The sequence below is a fragment of the Hemitrygon akajei genome, chromosome 6 (genome assembly GCF_048418815.1).
Source record: "Hemitrygon akajei chromosome 6, sHemAka1.3, whole genome shotgun sequence".
NCBI classification, from domain to species: domain Eukaryota; kingdom Metazoa; phylum Chordata; class Chondrichthyes; order Myliobatiformes; family Dasyatidae; genus Hemitrygon; species Hemitrygon akajei.
Window position 1 is genome coordinate 70086675 of NC_133129.1, and position 24206 is coordinate 70110880.

General features: G+C 44.4%; 1 protein-coding gene across 2 annotated transcripts in view; it reads left to right on the plus strand.

The window, feature by feature from the left end:
- Window positions 1–251: 251 nt before the first annotated feature.
- LOC140729157 (uncharacterized protein KIAA1958) overlaps window positions 252–24206 on the plus strand; it is a 119151-nt gene continuing 95196 nt past the window's right edge. For both annotated transcript variants that reach the window (XM_073048611.1, XM_073048608.1), the window contains exon 1: window positions 252–389. The gene's annotated coding sequence lies outside the window, so the exon portion shown is untranslated. The remainder of the gene's footprint in view (window positions 390–24206) is intronic.

Sequence of the window (24206 nt, forward strand, 5' to 3'; positions counted from 1 at the left end):
GGCGCGCCGGGAAATACCGAGCAGGTACAGGTACAAATGCGGAGTGGTCGTAGTGGGACGAAGGACTGGGCGGCAAGAAGGGAGGAAGGAGTTCGCTGCCGCACTCTCCCTGCTCCTCTGGAGCACATTTCCGGTGCTGTCGGGAAGGGTCCGTGCAATCCGTCGGGCTCTGTGTTGTGTTCCGTCCCGTTCGCTGGGAGAAAATAAAAAAAACCGCGACGACGGCGGTGGGATCGAGGAGCCGGGCAGTCGCCGCTGTTCTGCCAGGCGACGAGTCGGCGTTGGGGGTCCTACACCGAGGAAACTGGGCATACACACGCGGTTGACAACCGAGAAAGCGAGGGACGAAGAGCGGGACGCGGGCTGCTCCTATGGATGCCGAGGTGCAGGTGGGTGCAGGTTGAGAGGAACGGGTATGCGGCTGGCCGCCCTAGGCCGAGGGCCGGCCAAACGCACCGTCGCCACCGCTCTTTATTTATTAGGTTTCCTTTGTGTCTCTTGTTTGCGGCGCCGGAGTCTGCGCATTGCCACCCGCCCTATCGGTGATGAAACAATGAGAGTGGGGGGCGGCCCGAGACCCGATGTGCCGTCACCCCCGGGCCCGTCTTCTTCCCCTTCCCACTTTACTGCCCCCACCCTCACTCACTCATTCACATACACACAGTGGCACAGCCACATTTTCCCTTGCTTTTTGCCCAATCAGTTTGCAGGGAATGTGAGCAGACCTATACAGAACCGACCATAAATACTATGTGCGTGCCTGAATATCTACACTGTATCACTATGCATCGAGCACCGTATACAGGCAGGTTGAATTGTTACGTAGAAGTAGATAATTAAGCAGAATGCATCCGTAAGTGTAAAGATTAGCTCATAGTTATGTTTCTCTGTAAGAAACTGGATATTTTACTTTAAAGTATTTAAAGTCAAATGTACAGTTTGCGTACAGTGAGCTGCGTGTGTGAATGATTCACTCGCAATCGTATCTAGTTTTGTGAGTATAGCTTTTCAGATTTGTTTTCGCTAAGAAACACGTAACATAATAGTATTCAACCATGTGCAGAGTATGTAACTTGATACCTGATTTGTATCACACCGGGACGATGTATGTAAAATGCTGGTGGAACTCAGCAGGTCTAGCAGCATCTATGGAAATGATTAAACAGACGTCGTTTAGGGTGAATGAGAACCTTCTTCAGGATTGGAAAGGAAGGGGGTGACGATAGAATGAAAAGGTGGTTGGAGGGGAAGGAGGTCGAGCTAGAAGGTTATAGATGAAGCCTGGTAAGTGGGAAAGATTTAAGGGCTGGAGAAAAATAATCTGATAGGAGAGGAGAGTGAACCATAGGAAAAAGGGAAGGAGGGGCACCAGTGGGAGGTGAGGAGAAAGAGACCTCTCATGTGGTTTCCCTTCCACTACCATTGGTGCTGCTCTCACCCGCTTCTCCATTTCTCGGACATTTGCGTGCACCTTATCACTGCCTATCACTGCCTTAGTAGGAATAGAGTTCCTGGTATCTTCACCTACTACCCTGTGAACCTTGGCATCCAATACATCATTCATTGTAACTTCTACCATCTTCAATGGGATCCTACCACCAAATCCATCTTTACCTCCTCCCCACTTTCCGCAGGGATTGCTCTGTCCATGATTCCCTTGCCCTTCATCCCTCCCACTAATATCCCTCCTGGCACATATCCCTGCAAGAGACAGAAATGCTGCACCTGCCCATTTAACTCCTCCCTTGCCTCCATTCAGAGCCCCAAACAGCTCTTCTAAGTGAGGCAACACCTCACCTGTGACTCTGTTGGGGTTGTTTATTGTATCCAGTTTTCCCAATCAGGCCTCCTCTTCATTGGTAAGACCCGACAAATTAGGAACCAGTTTATCGAGCACCTATGCACCACCTGCCCAAAGTGGAATTTACTGGAAGCGAATCATTTTAATGCCTATCCCCATTCCCATTCTGACATGCTGCTCCATGGCCTCTTTGCCATAATGAGTCCACTCTCAGGGTGGAGGAACAACACCTCATTTCCATCCAGGTAGTCTTCAACCTGATGGCATGAACATTGATTTTTCCTTCCAGTAAAAAAATTATCCCTCCCCCTTCCCTCCTCTTCTATTCTCCACTCTAACTTATTGCCTCTTCTCCTCACCTGCCAGTCACCTCCCCCTGGTGCCCTTCCTTCCCTTTCTCCCATGGTCCAATCTCCTCTCCTATCAGATTCCTTCTTCTCCAACCCTTTACCTTTCCCACCTACCTGGCTTCACCTCCCATCTATTAAAGGGGTCTTATTTCTCCCTCCCCCCACCTTTTTGTTGTGGCATCTTTCCCCTTTTTCAGTCCTGAAGAAGGGTCTCTACCCAAAAGATCAACTGTTTGTTCATTTCCATACATTCTGCCTGACCTGCTGAGTTCCTCCAACAATATATTTATTGCCCTGGATTTCCAGCAGAATCTGCAGAATCTCTTGTGCTTATGATATACGCAATCTGTTTTCTTTGCCACTCTCCCCTCTGCTGCTCAGGGATCACCGTGCTATGTACAAACAAACTGTGAACACGTTATCTCAGTTGCATGCGGCCATCTGTCTTAATAGAGACCATCCAGCATTCTTGTTTTCACTTTCCAAATCTGACTGCTATTTTCATATGTAATTTAAATTATACGCAAATGTATGTTTACATTGGCAATTTTCTCGGTGTCTTTAAAAAATCATTACTTTGGCTGTGATTACTGTGTCTAAATTAATTATGGCTACAACATTTGGTAATAACTAATTTGAGTACCGTAAATGTTATTTTTGCTTAAATGTAAATTGATGAAACTTTTAAAATCTTGTTAAGTATTATTATTGGCAAGAATTAAATGTTTGCAATCACAGAACAATAAATGACAGAAATGAAATGTGGTTCATGTTAATTCATATCTGAATCTGTTTGTAATTGTGTGCCCCGCTGGTGAAACTGAAGGCTGTCTTTTTTTCCCCTATTAATTTTGTATCAGTTTTTGTTTCAATTGCTAGGATATTTTAATATGTATGTTGTTTTACTTTCTCATGGATAACTAAGAGCAGATCTTAAAGCACCAGTTAAAATTTTGACATTTCATTTTCAATAGCAACAGGAACACTGTTTGAAGTTTGTTTGCATTTTGTTGACAGGACTTTTCACCAGAATGCTGCTGCTACTACTACATAGAAAAGATAAACCACTTAATTTTTAATTTTATGTGACAAGCAGTGTTTGATGGCCAGACCTTGATTGGCTTTTATGGAATTGTTTTATCTACAGTGCCAGTGCACAGGTCAATTAAACATAAGCAGATTCTGGATATGAGGTACAGCACAAACTAATGTTTATCACACATTCCTGGCAGAACTTGCATGTTTTATTTATGGTCCCATAGCACAATAATGTTAAGTCAGCTCCTTACATAAAATGCATCTTTTGTTTATTTTCTAGTTTAAATTTGTTTGCAGTAGACCTAAAACTATAAACTAAACACTGCCTCAATGCTACATAATAGTCATTAGCCACATGGTAACAATGTTTCTTGTTTTTTATATTTTGTTATTTGGAAGGGTTACTGGTGAATTGTATTTAGTATTTGCTTGTATCAGCAACAGCAGTCTGGCAAAAAGAGACAGGGATTTAAATAAGCTAGTGAATTGTAAAACTTTCAGTAGTGGTTCAATGATGTAATTTTATTTTGTAGGAATCTTATGTGAATCAGATATCTTATATGAAAGTGAAATTTAAAAATTATGTAGACTAGAAAAATTCTTGAAGATATAACTGAGTCTTCCAAATAGATTTGTGCATGTTTGAACTAATAAGACAGACAGACATACTTTACTGATCCCAAGGGAAATTGGGTTTCGTTACAGTCGCACCAACCAAGAATAGTGTAGAAGTATAGCAATATAAAACCATAAATAATTTAATAATAAGTAAATTATTCCAAGTGGAAATAAGTCCAGGACCAGCCTATTGGTTCAGGGTGTCTGACACTCCGAGGGAGGAGTTGTAAAGTTTGATGGCCACAGGCAGGAATGACTTTCTATGACGCTCTGTGTTGCATCGCGGTGGAATGAGTCTCTGTGAATGTACTCCTGTGCCTAACCAGTACATTATGGAGTGATTTGTATATAATACATATATATGGATATGATATATAAATAAATACATATGGATAAGTGTGATAATGATATGTAGCAGAGTCAGGATAAATTTGTCAGATACTTGAGCATTCAATAAATAGTGTTTACATTTTCTGTTGTAGCAAATATGTATTGCAAGGTAAAAATTATTAAATCTGCATCTGTTGTTGCAAACTGTTCAGGTGTGTTGATTAATATTTGTACTTGAGATTTATATAATTTCAAACATTCAATGCCTGCATTGTGTAGTGTATTCTTTCTGATAACCATCTGCAGATCAGAACTACAAGTCAACACAGCCAAATTCAATGGAGATGCAAACAACTACATATGCTGGAATCTGGAGCAGCAAAACAGGTGCTGGGGAACTCAGTTGGTTAAGAACCATCTGTAGAAAGAAAGAAGTTGTTGATGTTTTGGGTTGAAAACCTGCAGTAGGACTAAGAGTGGCCAGGCAAGATGTCTAGTATAAAGAGAAAGGAAGTGGAGAGAAAGGACCTTGTCTGCCTCTATCATTTACTTGTCTTCCAACTCTACCCACTCACCTCTCCTGCCTGTCATCTTGCATCCCTCCAGAGTCCACCAATCAGCTTGGAATCCTTTCTCATCAACCCTTCTCTTTGGCCTTTCCACACTTGGCCTGAAAATTCAACTATTTCTTTTCTTCCACAGATACCACTTGACTCAGAGTTCTCCTAGCACCTTGTTACAGTCAAATCCAGTACTCCTTTCCTGATAGGTACTTGAGGTACCAAAGTGGTTGATGTTTACCTTCTCTAACTGACCTGGACTGCAGCCTAGTCCTAATGTAAGAGAATACTGCAAAGTTGGGAGTCTTTATTGCTCAGCTTCTTGGTTATGTATTATTGCTGCACTCTTCTGATCAGCCCGTCATTTTCCATGTCCATTAACTTGGCTTCATCCAAAACTCATTCAACAGTATTCAAATTTGCTCATCTTGCTGACTCGGCCCATTGTTAAAACTTTGATTTTTGTTTTTGACTTCCTCTGTAAACCTATCTTTTCATGTGTCACTAACCACTTAAACTATATAACTTCTGGATTTTTTATTTCGATTTTGTTTACTTTTATATTCTTATCCCCTCTCCTCCCCGTTGTAGCTCCACCTCTGCATGAAGTGTCTTTAGCTGCCTGATTTGTGGGCACCATAATTCTCTCCACCCCTAAGCCTGTTTACTTCTCACAATCTACCTCTGTTATCTGAGCTTTGATCATTTACCCCAGTATTTCCCATACTCCAGTGTCAAATGTGCCTAGAGGTGTTAGCCATGTGAAAACTGCACTTGCTTTTAGTAAACTTGATGAGTAATGGTGGCTTCTATGATATAGCTCAATTTTCATGCTGTTATGTTTACGTGTTATGTTTTGTGTATTGCGAAAACAGTAATATTGATAGCAATGTTCAGCTCTCATTGGAGAGCTCTGGTTGTACTATGGATCACCTGAGCTCTAATGTCATCCAACTGTGTTTCCTCAGCCGCTACCCTTCCCCATTAGCAGCCCAGTTATCAGCAATGTATTATGCCAGGACTGTTGGATTTTATCTGTGTTTGCCTTTTAAATATTTTTCAAATGCTTCTAATACAAGTCATCAGCATACTTGCTAGAAAGAAAAGTAGGATGTCAGCCCTGTCAATTATGCATATTGATCCATGCAGGATGTGTGTACCTGTGACCAATATTCTGTGAGTTTGCTGACTTAAATTATTGCAAAAGGTAGTTCTAATAAAATTCATTTACAACTTGTGGACCATGTCAATTATGAGTTCAAACAAGCTTGTTTGGCGCAGTTCTTTATCCAGTGCAATTACGCTTTGTGATTGGGAAATCGCTTTTTCTGAATGCAGTTTTATTAATCAGTTGAAATATGTCTGTGAACTTTAATCATCTTGATGATCTTCATATTGATGCATTGTTGACAGATTGTTTTATATTGCACAGCACAAGGTCATTCAGATTTTTATTTGAAGCATACTGCTTGCAATTAGTATAGGAGCAAGTTTTAATACAGTCCCGTGCTTCATCCTAAAAATAGCTCTGCAGAAGATACTGGATTTCCTCTAAGCTTTCACTGATGCAAGCTGATAAATAAATGCTGCTTAATGAATTCTGTAACATAAGTAAAAGAGTCCTTAGGACGTCCTATTTTGTGAATTTGTTGTAAGTGAAAGACATTGACTTCAGACTAACATCTGTTTGACAGCAGATAAATGCTCAGAGTGATAGTAGTTAAGCATAGATGTTTTGCATAGATCACCTTTTCACAAAGAATCATCTGCCGAATCTCTTATCAAGCAGAATTTGTCATGGCCTTTGAAGATTTTAAACCAATAACCAAAGGCTTCTTCAAGGAGGCAGAATTCTAGACCTGGGCCCTGAAGCTCCAGAACATCAAAATTCAGAGATGTACAAGTGGACAAAAATTTCATCACTAAGATCTTGAAAAATTGGAGAAAGGGATGCTTGAATTCTTATTTCTGCCTCATTGATAATGAGGGGATTGATATAACCTAGTTATTGCCCAAACGGTATTATTTGAACTCAAACTAAGGAATAGAATTTTGTCTTTGCACAAGAGGATGAAATGTGTCGACTGGATTTTGGGGGTTTCAACCAGATGGTTCACAAAACTACTTATTTCACTACTTTTGCATAGTTTTCTTTCAAATGTGGTTCGGCTGCTGTTGGAGCCTGTGATCTACATTTTGGTGATGTGTTTTTGGGCTGATTGAGCAATCTGATGCTTTGCTGTTGCTGAGAGGGCTCTATGAGGCCTCAAGACCAAGTAGCCTGAAGATGGGGCACAAGCCATGATTGATTCCATTTTTTGCCAGTTAAAATGCTGTGGAAGATTGAAATCATTGAGGTAAGTGCAGAAGGTGAGCTGTCTACTAGACTCTTGCTCGCTGCTGCCAGAAGGTGTCTGCGTGTAACGGTCTCACTCTTTCTCAATGCTGTCGGAGGACAGTGCTGTAGTTCTGGGGTCTTGAGCAAGGTTTAATCAACATGGTTTGTGGCTTGATGTCCAGTTCATGTTATGATATTTTTCTGGCTGCTCCTTTTTTTTTCTTGTTGCTATTTTGGGTAATTTTGAATCAGGGCGGCCTGAGATACCGAATACTGAACTGAGCCGAATGATCCTGGACTCCTTCATTTTGTGTTCTATATTGTTTTTTTTGTTGTTGTTGCTGTTTATGAGATTTGGGTTTTTTTGCGTATGGGAGGTAATTTGATGTTTTTCTTTGGATTCCATGGTTTTTCATTGTTTCATGGCTGTCTATGGGGAAGATAAATCTCAGTGTTGTATACTGCATATGTACTTTGTACTTTGAATCTTGATTGGCCTTTTGATTTTATTGTACAGAAGAACAGGCTTAATCGATAGAGTGGCCTACTCCTGCACCTGAGTTCTGTGTTCGGAGGTAAAGTTCTTGGGTGATATAAAACTCAGCGGATAGCAAAGGAGATGGTTGTAGCCTTCAGGATTGTGAACTACTCAAGTATGGTAAAAGAAGTTCAGATATAGAGAAGGCGGACTGTTGTACTTCAGGAAGATTAAAGGTGAAAGATAGTATACTGTATCTTTTTAAAAGAAGGTTTTAAAGAAGTTTTAAAGAAGGACAGACCATGATGTTCATAAATGCAACACTTCAAACATATTGTTATTTATTAAACATCGTGGTTATTTGAGGCTTTACCTCTTCGAGGCTTGAGTGAAAGATGATTTTAAAAAAAAGCTGTAAGTTATTTTTTCTAGTTTATTTATTGTTTCCTTTATATTTGCACTGTTAAACAGAGGGGATGTCAGGCAGGATAGTTGAATGCTCCTCTTGTGCAATGTGGGAAGACAGGGAGACCTTCAATGTCCCTGACGTCTTCACCTGCGAGAAGTGCATTCATCTGTAGCTTCTAAAACTCCTTGATAAGAAATTGGGGCTGGATGAACTCAGGATCATTTGGGAGGCTGGGGAGCTGATGGGACGTATACAGAGGTAGTTACACCCAAAGTGCAGAACACAGAAGACTGGGTGACAGGAAGGGGAAGGGGGTTAAAAGCCAGTGCAGAGTATTCCTGTGGCCAGCCCCCTCAACCATTGATATATTGCTTCGGATACTGTTTGGGTGCGGGGGGGGGGGGGGGTTAGGGAATGGCCTAGTGATCAGGTATCTGGCTCTCTGACTTGGAAGGGAAGGGGGGAAGAAGAGGTGACCTGTGGTGGTAGGTTCTGTGGATAAGAATGAGATTCCAGATGGTATGTTGCCTCCCAGGTACCAGGCTCTGGGACATCTTGGATCGAGTCCTCAGCATTAAGTTGGAGGGTGAACAATCGGAGGTCGTAGTCCATGTGGATGTCATGGGTAGGAAGGGTGACAAGGTTCTGCAAAGTGAGTCCAAGGAGTTAGATGCTAAGTTAAAAGACAGGACCTCTAGGGTCGTGGCACTTGCCAGTGAGGTCAGAAATAGGAAGATCATACGGTTTAACATGTGGATAAGGAATTGGTATAGGAGAATGGCATCAGATTTTGGCTCTCTTCCAAGGAAGGCAGGACCTGTACAAAAAAAGACAATTTGCATCTGAATTGGAGGGAGACTAATATCATAACGGGAAGGTTTGCTAATGCTGCATTGGGGGGGGGGGAGGGGTTTAATCAAGAGTTGCAGGAGGATGGGAACCAGAGTGCCAGAACAGGTAGTGGAGAGGTTGTGAAGACAGATGTTTTTAAGGCCTCCGTCAAAGTCAGGAAACTAAGGTTGAGCAAGGTGTGGCTAATGTTCTGAGCTGCGTGTATTTCAGTATAAGAAATACACTGGAAAGGCAGAGGGGCTCAGGCCATAGATCAATATCTGGAATTGTGATATTGTAGCCAGTAGTGAGAATTGCTTGTAGGAGATGCAGGACTGGCAGCTCAATATCGTAGGGTTCTGTTCTTTTAGAAGTGACAGAGTGTGAGGGATTAATGAGCAAAGGGTAGTGCTGCTAGTTTTTGAGAGTGAGTGTAGATTTTTGCAAGAAACACAAGGTTGTTATAGTAGGTGATTTTAACTTCCCACATATTGACAGGGACTTTATACTATAGAATGATTAGATAGGATAAAGTTTGCCAAATGTGTTTACGAAGGTTTCCTTAATCAGTATGTAGAAGTCCCAAAGAGATTGTGCAATAGTTGATCTCTTGTTAGGGAATGAGACCGGGCAGGTGACTGAAGTTTATGTAGAGCAGCATCTTGCACCTAGTGATCATAATGCCATTAGTTTCAAAGTAAATAAGCAAAAAGATATGTCTGGTCCATGGGTTAAGATTGTAAATTGAAGAAAGGCTAATTTTGATGTTATCAGAAAGGATCTGGCAAGTGTGGATCGGGACAGGCTGTTTTCTGGCAAAGGTCTTCTGGTCCTCAAAAGTGAAATTGAGAGTAGAAATATTGAATGTGCCCGTCAGAATAAAAGATAAAGGTAACAGGTTTAGGGAAAATTGATTTTCAAGAGGTATTGAGGCCCTGGTTGAGAAAAAGAGAGGAGGTAAACAACAGGTATAGGCAGGTAGTAACAAATTAGGTATTTAAGAAGTGCAAGAGAACACTTACCGGTAAGTCAGAAATCAGGAGGGATGAAAGAAGGCATGAAGTTGCCCTAGCAACTAAAGTGAAAGAGATTCCCAAGGGCTTCTATAGATATGTTAAGAGCAAAAGGATTGCAAGGTCTTCTGGAAGATCAGAATGGCAATCTGTGTGGAACCAAAAGAGAATGGGGATACAGTTTTTGAATCTGTATTTTCTTGGGAGGCGGATGTGGAAGTGATGCAAAGCAGCAGCGAGGTCATGGACCCTATACAGAGAAGGAGGTGTTTGCTGTCTTGAGGCAAATTAGGGTAGATAACTCCCCAGGGCCTGACAGCGTGTTCCCTTGGACCCTGTGTGAAGCTAGTGCAGAAATTGCAGGTACCCAAGCAGGGATATTTGAATCATCCTTATTGACAGGTGAAGTAGTAGAGGATTGGAGGATAGCTAATGTTCTGCAGTTTAAGAAAGGCTCTAAAACTTAAACAGGAGATTCATAGGCCAGTGAGCCTGATGCGAAAGTTACTCAAGATTCGAGGGAGTAAATTCAGGATAGAGATGCGGAATTGCTTTTCCCAAAGAGTGGTGAATATATGGAATTCTCTGCCCAAAGAAGCAGTGGAGGTTACCTCAGTAAGTGCAGTGGCATGCAAAAGTTTAGGCACCTCTGGTCAAAATTTCTGTTACTGTGAATAGCTAAGCGAGTAAAAGATGACCTGATTTCCAAAAGGCATAAAGTTAAAGATGACATATTTCTTTAATATTTTAAGCAAGATTACTTTTTTATTAACATCTTTTACAGTTTCAAAATAACAAAAGGGAAAGGGGCCCGAAACAAAAGTTTGGGCACCCTTCATGGTCAGCAGTTAGTAACACCCGCTTTGGTAAGTATCACAGCTTGTAAACACTTTATGTAGCCAGTTAAGAGTCTTTCAATTCTTGTTTGGGGGATGTTCACCTGTTCTTCCTTGCAAAAGGCTTCTAGTTCTGAGAGATTCTTGGGCCGTCTTGCATGCACTGCTCTTTTGAGGTCTATCCACAGATTCTCGATGATGTTTAGGTCAGGAGACTGAGGGCCGTGGCAAAACCTTCAGCTTGTGCCTCTTGAGATAGTCCATTGTGAATTTTGAGGTGTGTTTAGGATCATTATCCTGTTGTCGAAGCTATCCTCTTTTCATCTTCAGCTTTTTTTTTTACAGACAGTGTGATGTTTGCTTCCAGAGTTTGCTGGTATTTAATTGAATTCATTCTTCCCTCTACCAGTGAAATGTTCCCTGTGCCGCTAGCTGAAACACAAGCCCAAAGTATGATCGATCCACCCCCGTGCTTAACAGTCGGAGAGGTGTTCTTTTCATGAGATTCTGCACCATTTTTTCTCCAAACATACCTTTGCTCATTGTGGCCAAAAAGTTCTATTTTAACTTCATCAGTCCACAGGACTTGTTTCCAAAATGCATCAGGCTTGTTTAGATATTCCTTTGTAAACTTCTGATGCTGAATTTTGTGGTGAGGATGCAGGAAAGGTTTTCTTCTGATGACTCTTCCACGAAGGTCATATTTGTGCAGGTGTCGCTGCGCAGTAGAACAGTGCACCACCACTCCAGAGTCTGCTAAATCTTCCTGAAGGTCTTTTGCAGTCAATTGGCAGTTTTGATTTGCCTTTCTAGCAATCCTACGAGCAGTTCTCTCGGAAAGTTTTCTTGGTCTTCCAGACCTCAACTTGACCTCCACTGTTCCTTGTTAACTGCCATTTCTTAATGACATTATGAACTGAGGAAACGGCTACCTGAAAACACTTTGCTGTCTTCTTATAACCTTCTGCTTTGTTGGCATCATTTATTTTAATTTTCAGAGTGCTAGGCAGCTGCTGATGAGACAATGGCTGCTGATTGTTGGGACAAGATTTGAGGAGTCAGGGTATTTATAAAGCTTTGAAATTTGCATCACCTGGCCTTTCCTAACAATGACTGTGAACAGGCAATAGCCCTAACAAGCTAATTAAGGTCTGAGACCTTGGTAAAAGTTATCTGAGAGCTCAAATCTCTTGGGGGTGCCCAAACTTTTGCATGGTGCTCCTTTCCTTTTCTTCACTCTAAAATTGTACAAAATGAAAATAATACACTACTCTTGTTTAAAATGTTGAAAAGAATGTTTCATCTTTAACTTTATGACTTTTGGAGATCATCTACTCACTTAACTATTCACAATAACAGAAATTTTGACCAGGGTGCCCAAACTTTTGCATGCCTCTGTATATTTAAGACAAGGTTAGATAGATTTTTGAATGGTAGGGGAATTAAGGGTTATGGGGAAAAGGCAGGTAGCTGGCAATGAGTCCATGGTCAGATGAACCATGATCTTATTGAATGACGGAGTAGGCTCGACAGGCCAGATGGCCTATCCTGCTCTTATTTCTTATGCTCTTATGGAAGGTATTCTAAGGGACTGCATATGAGCACTTGTCTAGAGTTGGACTGATTAAGGATAGTCAGCATAGCTTTGTGTGTGGTAGGTCTTGTCTAACCAGTTTTAATGTTTTTTTTAGAGGAAGTTATAAGGAAGGTTGATGAAGGCAAGGCAGTGAATGTTGTTTACATGGACTTAAGCAAGGCATTTGACAAGGTCCCGTATGAGGCAATTGCTCGGGATTCAAGATGAGGTAGTATATTAGAGATTGGCTTTGTGGGAGAAGCCAGAGTGTGGTAGTAGATAATTGCCTCTCTGACTGGTGTCCTGTGACTAGTGGAGTGCTGCACGGATTGGTGTTGTTTGTCATCGATCTCAATGATCTGGATGATAATGTGGTTATCTGAATCAGTAAACCTGAGGATGACACCAAGATTGTGGCAGGTTGTGGACAGTGAGGAAGACTATTGGAGCTTGCAGCAGGATGTGGACAAGCTGGAAAAAGGGGCTGAAAAATGACAGGTGGATGTTATGTTGAAGTTGTATAAGACATTGGTGAGACTTAACTTGAAGTATTGTGTGCAATTTTAGTCACCTACCAACAGGAAAGATGCAAGGAAGTTTGAAAGAGTACAGAGAAAATTAACAAGGATTGGAGAACCTGAGATGTAGGGAAAGTTTGAACAGGTTAGAATTTCATTCCTTGGAATGTAGAAGATTGGGGGAAGATTTGATAGAGGTATACCAAATTATGAGGGGTGTAGATTGGGTAAATGTAAGTGGGCTTTTTCCACTGAGATTTGAGTGAGACTACAATTCAACGTCATGGGTTAAGGGTGAAAAGTTTAAGAGGAACATGAGTGGAAACTTCTTCACTGAGTGCCATACAAGTGTGGAACCAGTTGTCAGCACAAGTGGTGCATGTGAGCTTGATTTCAAAAGTTAAGAGACATTTGGATAGATATAGTTTGGGTGCTGGTCATTTAAGTAGTTCAGCATAGACTAGATGGGCTGAAGGGCTTGTTTCTGTGATTCTCTACTATATTAAGATAAAACAATGTACTTTCTTATTCTGGTTTATGTGGCAAAATAGAGAAACAGAAGTATGAAGCTTGAATCCTGTAAATGATATTTTAGACTTCTGATGTGTATTGTATGCAATTCTGTGTATGAGACGAGGAAAGCTGTTAAGTTCTTGGAGGCTTTACAAAGGACTTTTACTCGGGTGAGAAAGATTGAAATAATATTAAGACTTTTTGTGGGACCAAGAAATTCAGGTCATGACCAAACACAGATTTTCAAGTTAACAAATTTTCTTGTTAGCAGCTGGGGGAATACACTCTTGGCTAGAAAGTGGGGCAGTATCCACTCTGAATCCCATAGAGTCAAAGCTATTGCCAAAAGATCTGGAAGGGGATCTGGAATACTCTCCCTGGGGTTAAAAGTAATCCCATGACTTTAAAAAGATCCAGAAGAATTGGGGGAGAAAACTGGAGAATAGGGCAATGGAAGATTAAAGATGTGGATGCATGGTGCCCAAGTGTCACCCGTAATTTGATTTGCTAACATCACTTCTGTGCCTTTACTCATATTAATAGAAGAGCTTTAGAAAAGTTGCAATTACCTCAAGTTTTTATTTACATCCACACTGTATGGTGGCAAAAGTTTAAGAGAGTAATATAATCCTGCAATTAGTTGTTTGCATCATTCTGAAGGGAAATTGTGCTCTTGCTGTTCATGACTTTGCATAAATCACTTGGCTGAATTATGGTCTTGTAACATACTACCTCTCCTTTATTACATAACAGTTCATCAACTGGAAGTCAAATAAATCTAAGTGACCCAGCTCTCTCTGTGAAGCTAAAATGGTTGGGCAAGGATCATGTTTTGCTCTCTGTACAACTTAAAAATGGTGCTGCTTGCAAATCCAGGCAGCAGTAAACCTTTCATGGTTGGAATTTAAAGGCATTGCTTCTATTGGATGATGGTTAAAAATGTAGAACGTGGAACAGTGCAGCACAGGAATAGGCCCTTCAGCCCTTACAGTGCCAAATTTATTAAACTAGTAATTAAAGGCTTAACTAAACTCATCCCTTCTGCCTACACCAATCCGTATGCACATTCATGTGCTGATGTAAGAGCCTCTTAAACTCCTCTATTGCATTTGTCTCCACTATCACATCTAGCAGTGCATTGCAGGCATCACCACTCCATTCTTAAAGCAAAATTTGCCCCACGCTTTTTTTGAATTTAACTCCTCTCACCTAAAACCCCTCTGGTTTTAGCATTCCATCCCTGGAGGAAAAATACCACTGTTAACCCCATCTATGCCACTCATTATCTTATAAACTGCTTCAGGGAAAATAACCCAAGTTGTCCAACCTCTCATACCACATTCAAAGTAAATGCCACCATATACTACCTTGAGATTCATTTTCTTACGGGCCGGTTCTGGGACAGATCCTCTGAAATTATAACTGAACCTCTCCACCACTGATCCTCTAACGAGGGCTGGCTCATGGTTTCCTCTTTCTGTAGTCAATAATCATCTCTTTGGTTTTAGTGATCTCGAGTAAGAGGTTGTTGAGGCACCATACATCTGGAATTTCAGTCTCCCTTCTATGTGCTGTTTCATTACCACCTTTGATTTGGCCACGACAGTGGTATTGTCAGCAAACTTGAAAATGACATTGGAGCTGTGCTTAGCCACACAGTTGGAAGTGTAAAGCGAATAGAGCAGGGGGCTAGGCATACAGCCTTGTGGTGTGCTGATGGTGATTTGGGGAGGATATGTTGCCAATCTGAACTGACTGGGGTCTGTAAGTGATGAAATTGAGGATCCAGTTGCACAAGGAGGTATTGAGGCATAAGCAGTAGAGCTTATTGATTAGGTTTGAGGGGATGATAGTGTTGAATGCTGAACTGTAGTCAATGAACAGCATCCTGATGTATGTACCTTTGTCCAGATGTTCCAGAGATGTGTGATGATCTAATGCCATCTGATGTTGACCTGCTAGTGGTGATAGGCAAATTGGAGTCGATCCAGATCACTGCTTAGCAGGTGCTGATGTGCTTCATGACCATGCTCTCAAAACAGTGGATGCAAGTGCTGTTGGAGAACAGTCATTGAGGCATGCCATCTAATCAAAGAAATATCCTGGTAAACCTCTTCTGCAACTTCCCAAAGCCTTCACCTGTAATAGGGTGACCAGAATTGAATGTATTACTCCAGGTGTAGTGTAACCAGAATTTCATAAGAGCTTTAACCAGAGTTGTATTTTAACTGAATTTCAACTAATATGCATTGGGGTGGGAGAGATAGTTGTGAAAGAATGTGGTGGTTACAAAGGAAAGGGAACTTGTAATTTTAATCATGCTGCACTACTGTAGACCAGCATGTGCCCTGACTCATGAAGCAAAATGTCTGATTAGATCCTTCTATGTTTAACTATTTAAACATAAATATTTAAAATATTCCCGACGGGCCTGTCGGGAAGCAGCCTGGTCAAGGGAAGTGCCTGGTGTGAAAAGTGCTAGTCTTTGGCTCGAGAGTCTTCGGCGAGGAGACCACGCCAGGCACAATTGCAGAGGGTGAAGACATGACCACTAAGCTGATTCAGTGTGCTACGTGCATGATGTGGGAGGTCAGGGACACTGATGGTGCCCCCGGCTGCTACAGCTGTGGAAAGTGTGTCCAGATTCAGCTTCTGAAGGAGCATGTTGCAGCACTGAAGAAAGAACTGGATGACCTCAGGTTTATCCGCGAAAATGAGGGTTTTCTGGACAGATCCTACAGTGAGGTCGTTACACAGAGGATACCGGAAGAGAGAAAGGGGACAACGATGAGGAAGGAAAGGGTGCTTGAAGTACAGGAGACCCCAGGGGATGTACCTCTCGTAAACAGGTTCACCTTCTTGGAAGCTGTCAGGACAGAAGATACTGCCAGTCTGCAAGCCGGAAATTGGTGCAGAAGCAGAGCCGAGGAGTAAGACATCAGGAAGAGCCGTGGTAGTAGGGGACTCCATAGTAAGATGTACGAAAAGGGGTTTCTGCGGCAACAGGCGAGATTTAAGGATGGTGTGTTGCCTCCCTGGTGCTAGGATCCAGGACATCACGGACCGATTGCAGGAAATCCTCAAGGGTGAAGGTGAACAGCCGGAAGTGGTAGTGTATGTCGGCACAAATGACATCGGGAAGAAGAGGAAGGACATTCTGCAGTGGGACTTCAAAGAACTCGGAAGAAGGCTGAAAAGCAGGACTTCCAGGGTGGTTATCTCTGGTTTGCTTCCAGTTCCTCGTGCTGGAGAGGGCAGGAACAGGGAGATAATGGATCTGAATGTGTGGCTGAGGAACTGGTGCAGGAAGCAAGGATTTACATTCTTGGACCACTGGGATCTGTTTTGGGGTAGGGATGAATTGTACAAAAGGGACGGGTTGCACCTTAATAGGCGGGGGACCAGCATTCTGGCAGACAGGTTTGCCACTGCAACACAGATGTGTTTAAACTAAGTAGTGGGGGGGAGGGAATGAACAGGAAATATAAGGATGGAGTTAAAGGGAAAGTGAAAATAAGAAAAGTTAAAAAGGACAACAGAATCAATGGAGTAGGAAGCTCAAGAAGAGATCATACAGTATGGCCAAGTGAAATAGGAATTGATATGAAAGGAGAGGGGAGTACCGAATTAGAAGTATTATATATGAATGCACGAAGTATAAGGAATAAAGTAGATGAGCTTGAGGCTCAGTTGGAAATTGGCAAGTACGATGTTATGGGAATAACTGAGATATGGCTTCAAGTGGACAGGGCCTGGGAAATGAATATTCAAGGATATACATCTTATCGAAAGGACAGACTGACTGGCAGAGGGGGTGGGGTGGCTCTGTTTGTGAGGAATGATATTCAGTCCCTTGCGAGGGGGGACATAGAATCTGGGGATGTAGAGTCAGTATGGATAGAACTGAGAAATTCTAAGGGTAGAAACTCCCTAATGGGAGTTATCTACAGGCCCCCAAACAGCAGTCTGGATGTAGGGTGTAAGTTGAATGAAGAGTTAAAATTGGCATGTCGCAAAGGTAATGATACAGTTGTCATGGGGGATTTCAACATGCAGGTAGACTGGGAGAATCAGAATGGTACTGGACCCCAAGAAAGGGAATTTGTGGAGTGCCTCCGAGATGGATTCTTAGAACAGCTTGTTCTGGAGCCTACCAGGGAGAAGGCAATTCTAGTTTTAGGGTTGTGCAGTGAACCGGATTTGATCAGGGACCTGGAGGTAAAGGAACCATTAGGAGGTAGTGACCATAATATGATATGTTTTAACCTACAATTTGAGAAGGAGAAGGGAAAATTGGATATGTCAGTATTATAGTTGAACAAAGGGAACTATGGAGCTATGAGGGAGGAGCTGGCCAAAGTTCAATGGAACAATACCCTAGCAGGGAAGACAGTGGAACAACAATGGCAGGTATTTCTGGGAATAATGCAGAAGGTACAAGATCGGTTCATTCCAAAGAGGAAGAAAGATCCTAAGGGGAGTAAGGGGTGGCCGTGGCTGACGAGGGAAGTAAAGGGCAGTATAAAAATAAAAGAGAAGTATAACATAGCAAAGATGAGCGGGAAACCGGAGGACTGGGAAGCTTTTAAAGAGCAACAGAAGATAACAAAAAAGGCAATACACCAAGAAAAAAATGAGGTACGAAGGTAAACTAGCCAAGAAACGGTGTTGGATAGACTGTTGAGTCTGAAGGCTGATAAGTCCCCGGGACCTGATGGTCTGCATCCTAGGGTACCTAAAGAGGTGGCTCTAGAAATCGTGGACGCATTGGTAATCATTTTGCAATGTTCTATAGATTCAGGAACAGTTCCTGCTGATTGGAGGGTGGCTAATGTTGTCCCACTTTTCAAGAAAGGAGGGAGAGAGAAAACAGGGAATAGACCGATTAGCCTGACGTCAGTGGTGGGAAAGATGCTGGAGTCAATTATAAAAGAGGAAATTATGACACATTTGGATAGCAGTAGAAGGATCAGTCCGAGTCAGCATGGATTTATGAAGGGAAAATCATGCTTGACTAATCTTCTGGAGTGTTTTGAGGATGTAACTATGAAAATGGACAAGGGAGAGCCAGTGGATGTAGTGTACCTGGACTTCCAGAAAGCTTTTGATAAAGTCCCACATAGGAGATTAGTGGGCAAAATTAGGGCACATGGTATTGGGGGCAGAGTACTGACATGGATTGAAAATTGGCTGGCTGACAGGAAACAAAGAGTAATGATTAATGGGTCCCTTTCGGAATGGCAAGCTGTGACCAGTGGGGTACCGCAAGGTTTGGTGCTGGGACCGCAGCTGTTTACAGTATACATTAATGATCTAGATCAGGGGTGTTAAACTCATTTTAGGTCACGGGCCGGATTGAGCAAAATACAGCTTCATGCGGGCCGGATCAGTCGGACGCGTGCAAACGCAGCTTTCGTTGCCTCCGTTTTTTCAGCCTGCTCTCATGTGCTCAGTCTCTGCTATAACTACAAAGTGTTTCACTTTACAAATTCCGTTTCTTATGAAGAAGACTGCCGAGCAAGACTGCCGAATAAACACTAAAAACCCTGAAAACCTGGTACCTGAATAAACTCAGCATTAGCCATATCATACGCCATAGGCGCTTCGATTACTGGGGCCGGCTTTAATAGTAATTAGATATTATCTCGCGGGCCAAAGATAATTCCACCGCGGGCCGGATTTGGCCCGTGGGCCTTGAGTTTGACATATATGATTTAGATGAAGGGATTAAAAGTAACATTAGCAAATTTGCTGATGACACAAAGCTGGGTGGCAGTGTGAAATGTCAGGAGGATGTTATGAGAATGCAGGGTGACTTGGACAGGTTGGGTGAGTGGGCAAATGTATGGCAGATGCAGTTTAATGTGGATAAATGTGAGGTTATCCACATTGGCAAGAACAGGAAGGCAGATTACTATCTAAATGGAGTCAAGTTAGGAAAAGGGGAAGTACGACGAGATCTAGGTGTTCTTGTACATCAGTCAATGAAAGCAAGCATGCAGGTACAGCAGGCAGTGAAGAAAGCTAATGGCATGCTGGCTTTTATAACAAGAGGAATTGAGTATAGGAGTAAAGAGGTCATTCTGCAGCTGTATAGGGCCCTGGTGAGACCCCACCTGGAGTATTGTGTGCAGTTTTGGTCTCCAAATTTGAGGAAGAACATTCTTGCTATTGAGGGAGTGCTGCGTAGGTTCACAAGGTTAATTCCCGTAATGGCGGGACTGTCATATGTTGAAAGATTGGAGTGACTGGGCTTGTATACACTGGAATTTAGAAGGATGAGAGGGGATTTGATTGAAACATATAAGATTATTAAGGGATTGGACACACTGGAGGCAGGAAGCATGTTCCCGCTGATGGGTGAGCCCAGAACTAGAGGCCACAGTTTAAGGGGTAGGCCATTTAGAACTGAGATACGGAAAAACTTTTTCACCCAGAGAGTGGTGGATATGTGGAATGCTCTGCCCCAGAAGGCAGTGGAGGCCAAGTTTTTGGTTGCACTCGATAGAGTTAGATAGAGCTCTTATAGATAGCGGGGTCAAGGGATATGGGGAGAGGGCAGGAACGGGGTACTGATTGTGTATGATCAGCCATGATCACAGTGAATGGCGGTGCTGGCTAGAAGGGCCGAATGGCCTGCTCCTGCACCTACTGTCTATTGTCTATTTAAGGTGCCATCTTGAACTTCAAAAAAATCTTTCTTAATTCTTAAGTAATTAAAAAGTTATTTGCTTCCCATTTTGTCTGTCCTAACAGGACCATTAATACTGATGAAAGGTCTCGGCCCGAAACATTGACTGCTCGTTTCAACAGATGCTGCCTGACCTGCTGAGTTCATCCAGCTTGTTTGTACCATTAATACTTTTATAAGTGGCTTCATGTGCACAATGTCTAAGTGTGGGTGTCAGTGCTTCACAAGGGAATTGAGTGAAGGTACATAGTGCTTGAGCGTGCAGTAACCTGAACCAACGAGTGATTTGACCATACCCGGCAGACTGTTTATTGCGAAGTGTAGTTTAAATTGTATCTGTGCTGTTTCAACTGTTGATATCCAATACTGCTGCCACTTGCTAGTTACCAGACACCTGGCATATGGCTTCTTGTCTCATTACATTCCTAATTTAAACCTTGGAAAATTAACACATCACAGACGAGGTTAAACCTGGAAATACACAAGGATAAATGCCAACACATTTGGTTGCTGTGTTTACTGCAAGCACAGTAATTTTTTCAATAAAATATCAGAGCTTGAAATGTAGGTGCCATTGATGCCAGGCTAATAGGAGAGAATCCAATTAAGGATGGAACCTTTCAAACAAACATCTGTGACCAAACCGCTATGAATTACCAGCACATACAATTTCGAGCAAATTAGTTTCATTTGAAGTGTCTGACATCTCAGCATCTTGACTCATTTTCTTTGCAACTTGTAATGTTTCCATTTTGTTTTTGAGAAAGTCAAGATTTAACACAATAAACAAGACAAGTGATGAGGATGATTTTGCCCCATTGGAACATAAATACCTTTCAGACATTCCCCCTGGGTGCAGCCCAGTTGCCGGCCCCTCACCTCGGCTCCATCACGCTGTCCGGCAACGACTTCACCAGAGTCCTGGCGGATTTCCCATCGGTTCTGGCACCACAGTTCACGGCAGCCATGCCCCGACACGGTGTACAGCACCACATCCTGACCCAGGGACCACCCCTCCATGCCCGCGCTCGGCGGCTTCCCCCGGACAAGCTCCGACTGGCGAAGGAGGAGTTTACACGGATGGAGGAATTGGGGATCATACGGCGGTCTGACAGCCCATGGGCCTCTCCCCTGCACATGGTGCCCAAGGCGACAGGGGGCTGGAGACCGTGCGGCGACTACCGCAGGCTGAACGAGGCTACAACACCGGACCGCTACCCTGTGCCGCACATTCAGGACTTTGCAGCCAACCTGCACGGCGCGCAGATCTTCTCCAAGGTAGACCTAATCCGCGGATACCATCAAATCCCGATGCATCCAGACGACATCCCCAAAACGGCTCTCATCACCCCGTTCGGCCTTTTCGAGTTCCTCCGCATGCCGTTCGGCCTGAAGAATGCCGCACAGACGTTCCAGCGGTTGATGGACGCGGTGGGACGCGACCTGGACTTCGCATTCATCTATTTGGACGACATCCTCATAGCCAGCAGCAGTCGTCAGGAGCATCTGTCCCACCTCCGACAGCTCTTTGCCTGGCTGAGTGACTACGGTCTAACGATCAACCTGGCCAAATGCCAGTTCGGGCTCGACACCATTGACTTCCTGGGCCACAGGATTACTAAAGACGGGGCAACCCCTCTGCCCGCTAAGGTGGATGCGGTCCGTCATTTCCCCTGACCCACCACGGTCAAAGGCCTGCAGGAATTCGTAGGTATGGTCAATTTCTACCACCGCTTCCTCCCTTCAGCTGCCCGGATCATGCGCCCCCTGTTCGCCTTGCTGTCCGGTCCGGGCAAGGACATTACCTGGGACGAGGTGTCCGCCGCCGCTTTCATTCAAACGAAGGATGCCTTGGCGAATGCCACGATGCTAGTGCACCCCAGAATGGATGTCCCTACCGCCCTCACGGTGGACGCCTCTAACACGGCAGTCGGTGGGGTACTGGAGCAGCTCATCGCGGGCCGCTGGCAACCCCTGGCGTTTTTCAGCAAACACCTGCGGCCACCCGAGCTCAAGTACAGTGCTTTCGACCGGGAGCTGTTGGCGCTATACCTGGCAATCCGGCATTTCAGGTACTTCTTAGAAGGCAGGCCCTTCACCGCGTTCACGGACCACAAACCGCTTACCTTTACATTCACAAAGGTGTCCGATCCCTGGTCGTCCCGCCAGCAGCGCCATCTGTCCTACATCTCTGAATACACGACGGACGTCCGGCACGTCTCGGGTAAGGACAATGTCGTGGCGGATGCACTCTCTCGTCCTAACATTCACGCCCTTTCCCAAGGGGTAGACTTTGAGGCGCTGGCAGAGGCACAGCTGGCAGATGAGGAGATCCCGAGTTACCGGACCGCAGTCTCCGGTTTGCAGCTCCAGGACCTCCCCGTAGGCCCAGGTGAGAGGACCCTACTCTGTGACGTCGCCACCGGCCAGCCCCGTCCCGTCGTCCCGGCACCTTGGCGACGACGCGTGTTCGACTCCATTCATAACTTGGCCCACCCCTCCATCCGCACTACCGTCCGGATGGTCTCCAGCAGGTTCGTTTGGCACGGACTCCGCAAGCAGGTCCGTGACTGGGCCAGAACGTGCCTGCACTGCCAGACGGCCAAGGTGCAGCGACACACCAAGGCCCCGCCGCAGCAGTTCCACCCCACCCACCGGCGTTTCGACCACATTCATGTGGATATCGTGGGCCCCCTGCCTGTGTCACGCGGGGCGCGGCACCTCCTGACTATCGTGGACAGGTTCACAAGATGGCCAGAGGCGGTCCCGCTCACCGACACCACCTCCGAATCTTGCGCCCGGGCGCTGATCGCCACCTGGGTGTCCCGCTTTGGTGTCCCGGCCCACATTACCTCCGACAGAGGCGCCCAGTTCACCTCCAGCCTCTGGTCAGCGATGGCCAACCTGTTGGGGACTCAGCTGCACCACACCACTGCCTACCACCCACAGTCGAACGGACTGGTGGAGCGTTTCCACCGCCACCTGAAGTCGGCTCTCATGGCCCGCCTGCGAGGAGCTAACTGGGCGGACGAGCTTCCCTGGGTCCTGCTCGGCGTCCGCACGGCGCCCAAAGACGATCTGCACGCTTCGTCGGCCGAGTTGGTGTACGGCGCGCCCCTGGTCGTTCCTGGGGAGTTCATACCAGCCCCAAGGGGCTGGAGAGGAAGAACCCGCAGCGGTCCTGGGCAGACTACGCGAGAGACTCGGTGCCCTTGCCCCCATACCCACTTCGCAGCATGGACAGCACCCGACCTGCGTACCCAAAGATCTGCAGAACTGTAAGTTTGTGTTTGTACGCCGGGGCGGGCATCGGCCACCGCTGCAACGGCCCTACGAGGGGCCGTTTCCGGTGATCAGAAACGACGGGTCCACGTTCGTGCTGGACGTTGGGGGGAGAGAGGAGGTTTTCACGGTGGACCGACTCAAACCGGCCCACGTGGACTTGGCGCAACCGGTCGAGTTTCCGGCACCGCGGCGCAGAGGCCGACCTCCCAAACAGGGCCCGGCCCAGACTGTGGACATTGGGGGGTGTAGCGCCGGTTCTGGGGGGGGGTTATGTGGCGACCCAATTACTAGCACACTCGAACCGGCTGACAATTAGCCAGAGCCAGAGACAAAGATACATAGCCTCAGGGAGTTTCAGTTACGTGCCTCTCCAAGTTTCGAGTGGGGGGAGACAGGCTTTTAAGCAAGACTGTGTTTGTGAAATAAACTTTTTCCGTGGTTGCAGTTTACCGACTCCGTGTCGTAATTTCAGCGCTGCGCGTAGCACACCGCTACACCACTACCTTTTGTAGGATTTTCCATTTCAACAGGACCTCTAGTTTTAGACTCTCTAGCTCGGGCAAAAAGACATTCACTTTATCTACTTGATGTCCCTCATAATTTAATTGTACCTCTATTATGGTCATCACCCAGCTTCTTATGATCCAGGGAAAACAGTCCCAGCCTCTCCTTATAACCAAAGCCTTTATGCACCCTTTCCAATGGCATCCTTTGTATAGTATGGCAACCAGAAGTGCATACGATATTCCATCTGTGGTCCTACCACCTTGTACTGCTATACCATGGCATTAACTCTTGTATTTAGTGTGCCGACTGATGAAGGCAAGTGTGCCAAGCATCTTTGCCACCTGTGTTAACCACTTTCAGGAAGGTATGTAAAGTTAGTCAAAACTATGATTATAATTGACTGGAAAATAAAAGTTTGGTCAACTTGAATTTTTAGTGAATGTAACATCAAATTTGATAACCTTTTGAGAACTGACTGAATAATAAGTAATTCAGCAAGGAATATTTTCCCCTC